This window comes from Arachis ipaensis, chromosome B04, assembly GCF_000816755.2.
Source record: "Arachis ipaensis cultivar K30076 chromosome B04, Araip1.1, whole genome shotgun sequence".
NCBI lineage: Eukaryota > Viridiplantae > Streptophyta > Magnoliopsida > Fabales > Fabaceae > Arachis > Arachis ipaensis.
The window spans coordinates 46,050,070-46,056,859 of NC_029788.2; positions in this window are offsets into that span (position 1 = coordinate 46,050,070).

Genomic DNA, 6,790 nt, shown 5'->3' on the forward strand with positions numbered 1-6,790 from the left:
TGCTTTTCTTTATTTATATTAATAATTTAGATTTTTCCCTTTTGGCTTTGGTTGATTAATTGGTAACTCTTGAGTTGTAAAACTCATCGTGATTGATAATTGTTATCCTTGCTGATTGATTTAAATCCCTATAACTCTAGTCTTTCCTTAGGAATTGACTAGGACTTTAGGTGTTAAATTGATTTACCCACTCGACTTACCTTCATAGTTAGAGGTTGACTTAGTGGAGAGCAAAATATAATTCTCATCACCATTGATAAGGGTAACTAGGATAGGACTTCAAATTTTCATACCTTGCCAAGAGTTTATTTTACAGGTATTTATTTATTTTATTTGTCATTTAAAATACTTGTTCCTTACTTTCAAAACCCCCAATTTACAAAACTCATAACCAATAATAAGAACATACCTCCCTGCAGTTCCTTGAGAAGATGACCCGAGGTTAAATACTTCGGTTATCAATTTCAAAGGGGTTTGTTACTTGTGACAACCAAAACGTTTGTAAGAAAGGACTTTTGTCAGTTTAGAAGCTATACTTGCAACGAGGATTTATCTGTGAATTTCTAGACCACGCAAAAGTTCTCTCTTCAAAATGGTGCCGTTACTGGGGAACTGCAAACGTGTGCCTTATTATTGGTTATTGTAAATATTTTTCTTTTATTTGTTTATTTGTTTTTGTTTTTCCCTTTTTACTTTTATTAGCTACTATGAATTCTCACCCCTCTCGCTTTGAGTTTGGTTCTAATATTGTTGAAGGGAACGGAAGTTATAACAGGAATATGCATCAAGGTCTAAGCAATCAAAGATGGATGGAGCCAAGAGGATCTGATCAACCCTTTCGGCAACAACACCTTCCAAGATATCATGGACAAAGACCATTCTACAATGCATACCAAGCTGATAGATATGGTGGACCTCCTGGTAGTTACAAACAAGCCCCACCCTGTGCTTATAGACCGTCCTCTCAACATAACTTTGAACTACCACACTCACAAGCTCCTTTTCACTATTCACCACCGTATGATCCTTATTTACCCCAATTCCAATCCAATTACTCCCAAACACCACCACTTCCCTATGTACCATGTCCATATCCATCACCTCAAGAATCACAGGCTCGCCTCAAGGAAATAGTAGATCAACTTCATACAACCCTTCATCAGCTGGAGCAAGCAATACATTAATTATCTTCCAGACGTTTAGACACTCAAGGAACTCCAATAGCTTTATATGGAGAATCTAAGGACAAACGTAGCATGAAGGAGACATTAAAAACCCCAGTGGGCAGTAATGAGCATAACTTTGTTCTGGAACAATTGGAGGAAGCTCAAATTATCCAAGAAGAAGAAGTACTAATTGAAGATTTAGGAGATGCTGAACCTCCATGGAAATCCAGAATTGTGAAAAATTCCGTCAAGGACGTCACAATTGATGCTAAGGAGGATAGTGCACAACCCCCAAAGCAGGTATTTTATGAAGAACTAGACGGAATAACCCAAGACACAAGTTTCCTTGATGATGATAATCTCAAGTCAAGTTCTCCTAGTAATGAGCTTGCATCCACATGTGAATTCTCTGAGATTGAAGAGTCTTCCCCAAGTGAATACGAAGATGATGTCAAGGTAGTTTTCTCTCAACCTCCAACGTATGACTTGAGTGATGAGGAAGACATGGACGACTTTGATCAAGACGTGGTTGCATTTGAAGAAGTTTGCAAAAAAGTGGAGGAATTCGCAGAAGATTACAAGGGAGTAGAACTTACAGAACCACTGGAAACACCTATCCCAAGGCCATTACCACCTAATACAAGCTTCAAGTGGGTACAATCCTTAACCTTTATCCTTACTTTTCCACTTGAATATGGTTTGCTTGAAACAAATGGCCAGCTTAGAGCTCTCTGCGGCTTTAAGAGTAAGAGGGAAATGGCTCGCATTCAGAGCTGGTGTACAAGATTCAATAAGGTTCCACGTTTCAATTCGAAGTGCAAGAATTGGTATCAAGTTCAATTGAATGGGTCACGGAAGACGTTTGGTCATCTTGGTGAGAATACAATTTCTAAACCGCCCGGATGGAAGCATATAGATCAAGACAAAAGCAGATTTAAAAGCAAAGTTTGGGATCCTGGAATCTATTATGACAATCGTCACCCCGGGAGCCTGAGAACCTGTTTGAAGCTGCTCAAAAGCTTCACATGCCTAGTTTGGGACCCCGGAGGCTGTTGGCATTCCAAACATTGGTGGAGATTTTTGGATGAATTTAAGCATAAGCTGCCATAACAGGAAGCTCATCCAATGTCCAACTTAAGGACTTTAACTAAAAGTGCTAGGTGGGAGACAACCCACCATGGTATAGTCGTTTCTTTTTCAATTTTTATTTCGTACTGTTTGATTTTATGTTATATTATTGAACCTGGATGTTATTCATAGCATTTGCATTAGCATTGCATACTGCATAATTGCATACCTGCAAATAAAAAAAAAGGGAAGGCGTGCGACGCGACCGCACTGCTAACGCATTCGCGTCAGTTGCGAAAACCACCTCCCACGCGTCTGCGTCAATCACGCGAACGCGTGATCTGAAAATCGGCGTAAAAATCCAACGCCTAGAAATCTGGGCTGGAATCGTGTGGCTGGTGTGCGTTTAGCACAACACAGCTCACGCGTTCGCATCCATCACGCGAACGCGTCATTTGCAAAATACCCATCCCACGCGAAAGCGTGAGCGACGCGTCCGCATCGCGTGGATTGCATAACACCCCAAATGGAGACAGAGAGTTGCGCTGAAACGACGTTGAACTTGTGCGTTTAGCACAATTTCTAGTGACGCGGTCGCGTGCATCCTTTTTCCCATTCCATGTGATCGCGTCGCTCACGCGATCGCGTCAACCCATTCTACCCAAGCCACGCGATCGCGTGCCCCACGCGTTTGCGTGGATTCAAATTCACTAACCCCAGTGACGCGAAACCCTACCCCTATCGCGCCCCTATTCTCTTCTCCCCAAACCCCCCCCACTGCTCCCTCTCTACTCCTTGCCACCCCACCCAGCCACGACCGCGACGCCACCCCTCCCATCCTTCTTCCTTCTCCCCTCCTTCTTCTTCTCCCCTCCCTTCTCTCCCTTCCACCACCGCGGCCAGCCACCGCCACCGCGCCATCACCGCCGCGACTCCCACCACCAACACCCTCACCCCCTCTCTTCCTTCCTCCTTAACCCCCTCCCCACCATTACCCCAACCCAAACCCTTACCACCGTACAGCCACCCACCGCCGCGCCAACCACGGTTTGCCGCCGCGCCGCCCTATGTCACCGCCGCATTGCCGCCAACACCACCCCACTCCCACCACCTCTCTTAGTTCCATACTTGTGCCTCTAACCATCAGGTTCTGCCGAATGCCACTTTTCTTTCATTCGTAGTTAGTTACATATTTTTCAGTTTATGTTTAAATTTAGGATAGATAGAGATGTATGTTGTAGTGGATTCTAGGTGGTTAGGTAGCTAGGATGTGGTTAGTGGATTTAGGCCTGCTAATTGCACCGTACTTGTTGCTGTTTTACCTATTCTGCAATTCTGTTCTGCCTGTGATGTTAGTATTGTTCATATGATGTTCTTACTGCTCATGCTGCTATTGAGACCGCTCTTTCATGTTCATATTATTTATGTCTATTTGCAGCTTTATTTTAATTTTTATGAACTATTCTGCTTACTGTTTATTACCCGAGATCATCCAATTTTAGCCGGAATGCTGCCCAATTTTCTGTAAATTGTTTTGATTTTCATTCATATTTTGGTTTTGGTAATTTGAATTTGGCATTCCTTAGCTTTTTCCAAACCACTTCATGAATGCACGGGCCAGCATTCTTATTCCTTTCGATTTCCTGATTAATAAATTGCACTTTTGATTATTCAATTTTAATTTTTGCTATTTTTATATCTTTATGAATCATCGTCAATAACTTGATATTTTTTATGAGTTGACTAGTCTTTAAATTTATAAATTTCTTGTTACTTAGGAAACAATTCTCAATGCCACTTACTTTAACTTTCTTTCTTCTAACTCACTGCTTTCCACTTTTTCACTTCTAACCGCTTTTAACTTTCTAACTTCTCCCTTTGCTCTTTTTACTAACTCCTTCAACTTTTTAACTCATAGCATGATTATTGTTTCTCCTAATTAACAGGTGTTCTACTTTTAATATATTTTGGATTGTGATTTCTCATCTCAGCTTTTTAACTCCGAAACAATCCAAAATGCACAATTATTCAACTCATTTCATAATTCCACTGCTCCTTTGCCACTATGTGCTTATCTTGCTATTTGCCTACTTGTTTTCCTGTTTTTATTCTTCAATTATATCCTAGATTTCTGTTTTTCAGGATGTCTGACCCTGAACGAAAAGGAAAAGGAAAGGCAACAACTGGCAAATGAAAAAGAGGTGAATCCTCTATGTCTATCCTAGACATTATGCATGATGACTCCTGGCGGGAAAATCACTTTACCCCGCAGGAGAAGGCTGACCAGCTCCTCCCTGCCAATGATCCCATTAAATTTGCAAACAGATACTGTGAGCTGAAGTATCCAGTGTTTGCCACCTCCAGAAACCTGTACCTGGAGCGAACTCTGAAAATTCCAGAAGAACTACAGCAGTACACCTCTGATCAGATCAAACAGCGAGGCTGGTTCTTCTTGGAGAGAAACTTGACAGAGGTCAATGCTTCCTGGGTAAGAGAGTTTTACTGCAACTATTTCAAGACTTCCCTGGATGCAGTGCACCTCAGAGGGAAACAGATACTGGTTACTGAAGAGGCCATTGAGGATATTCTGCAGCTTCAGCCTAAGTCAGATCAGCCTGACGGTTACCAAAAAGCTGATGAGGACATGCGCTTTCTGAGATTTGACTGGGATGCTGTCAAGCAAAGGATATCCCTTGACCCTACTGTCCCCTAGGTCATGGGAAAGAACACAACAATGCCTAAGGGAATCAAGCTGATATATCTGAATGATGAGGCTCAGCTCTGGCACCAGATCCTGAGCAACTTTGTTATGCTGAGCACTCATGAGACGGAGCTGCCTGCCACTATGATCACCCTTCTTTGGTGTGTGATGGAGGGTAAGGACCTGTACCTCCCACGATTCATCCGGCACTATATGGCCAGGGTCCATGTCAGAGGCACCCTTTCTTTCGCTTACCTGGTCACCCAGTTACGCCGTCGAGCTGACGTGCCTTGGGAGAATGCTGATGAGAAGCCACCTGCTGCGGACTGTAAGAAGATTATCCCTCACAGCAGGAAGTTTCGGGCTTTAGGCTATACACCTCCATTCATGACCGCTTCTAATGAGACAGCCACGCCTTCAGTTGCCCCTTCTTCTTCCACTGCTGCACCAGCCCTACCCACTGCACCTCCACTTGCCTCAGAGCCCGTTTACCACCTCGTGCACCACTTATTCCAGCAGCTGGACCAGATGAAGCGCCGCCACAAGCGACGATATGAGAGATCCGAGCGTCGCAACAAGCGACGCTATGAGCACCTCAAGATGATGATCCGATCTGGCAGCGACTTCCCCTCCGAGCCTGACACACCATCAGAACCATCTGAGGAGGAGGCAAAGGAGCATGAGAAGGAGACCCATCCACAGAGAGAGACCGAGCAGGCAGGCTCAGAGCAAGCTGTGCCACAGCAAGAGGAGCCACACCAGATATAGGCTGCAGATGCAGAGATTCCTATCTAGTCAGAGCCTCCCCTGCAGTAGACAAATCCTCTTACCTTTACCCAGTTTGCATTTCCTCAGGCCACCACCGAGACTCCAGCAGCCCATCCTTCCAGTGATGACACTCCTTCACACCCAGCTTGAGTGAGCATCGAGGACGATGCTTTATTTTAAGTGTGGGGAGGTCGCCATCCCTGGCATATTTCTTTTTGGTGAACCACTATAGACTCTTTCTATCTTATTTTGTTTATTTTTTTGTATTTTTATCTTTGTTTTTATTGTTCAGTACTTATACACTATCCTTTTGCTGTATTTTTACTCTATTTCAGCATTTTGCACTTTAGTTTATACCTTAGCCAGTTAGTTTAGTTGCAATTCTAAACTTATTAGTTATAGAAAATGTGGATTAATTAGTATAGTTTACCCTTTTAGCATATGATAGTTTGGTTTAAATTAAAAATAAAAAGGAAGTAAACTAGAGACTTTAACATAATCAAAAACAATCCACAGACCTTGTATATATAGCATTACATGTTAGTTAGTTAACAACATTTCATCAAGGAACAACATTAAAACTTTAAAGGCACCCTAAGATTTACATTGAGAATAATGGGAGCTCTTAATTTCTACTTGCATGATATGTATAAATGATATATGATTTTTGAGCTAGAGAACACACAGCCTGTGAGTTTTGAGCTTAATTGTATGGTTACATTCAAACCATAATTTTTATTCCTGTGTGTTTTGCCCTTCTTTTTCATTCTGGTGTTCTTTACTTTGTTTTAATCTATATGTCCAATTAGAGAGTATAGATACATACTAAAGAGATGATTGAGGCCATCATTTGAATTTTTCCTCACTTATCCCAAAATTAGCCTACCTTTTACATCACCCTTGTTAGCCCCCTTGAGCTTTTTAATCCCCTCTTGTTCTATAAACCACATTACTATCTTTAAGCAGAAAAACAAAATAAAAATCCCAAGTTGAATCCTTGGTTAGCTTAAGATAGAAATTGTGTATTGTTTAAGTGTGGGAAACTTTATGGGAACATGGATGATAGAAACAAAGGTAGAAAGTTAAA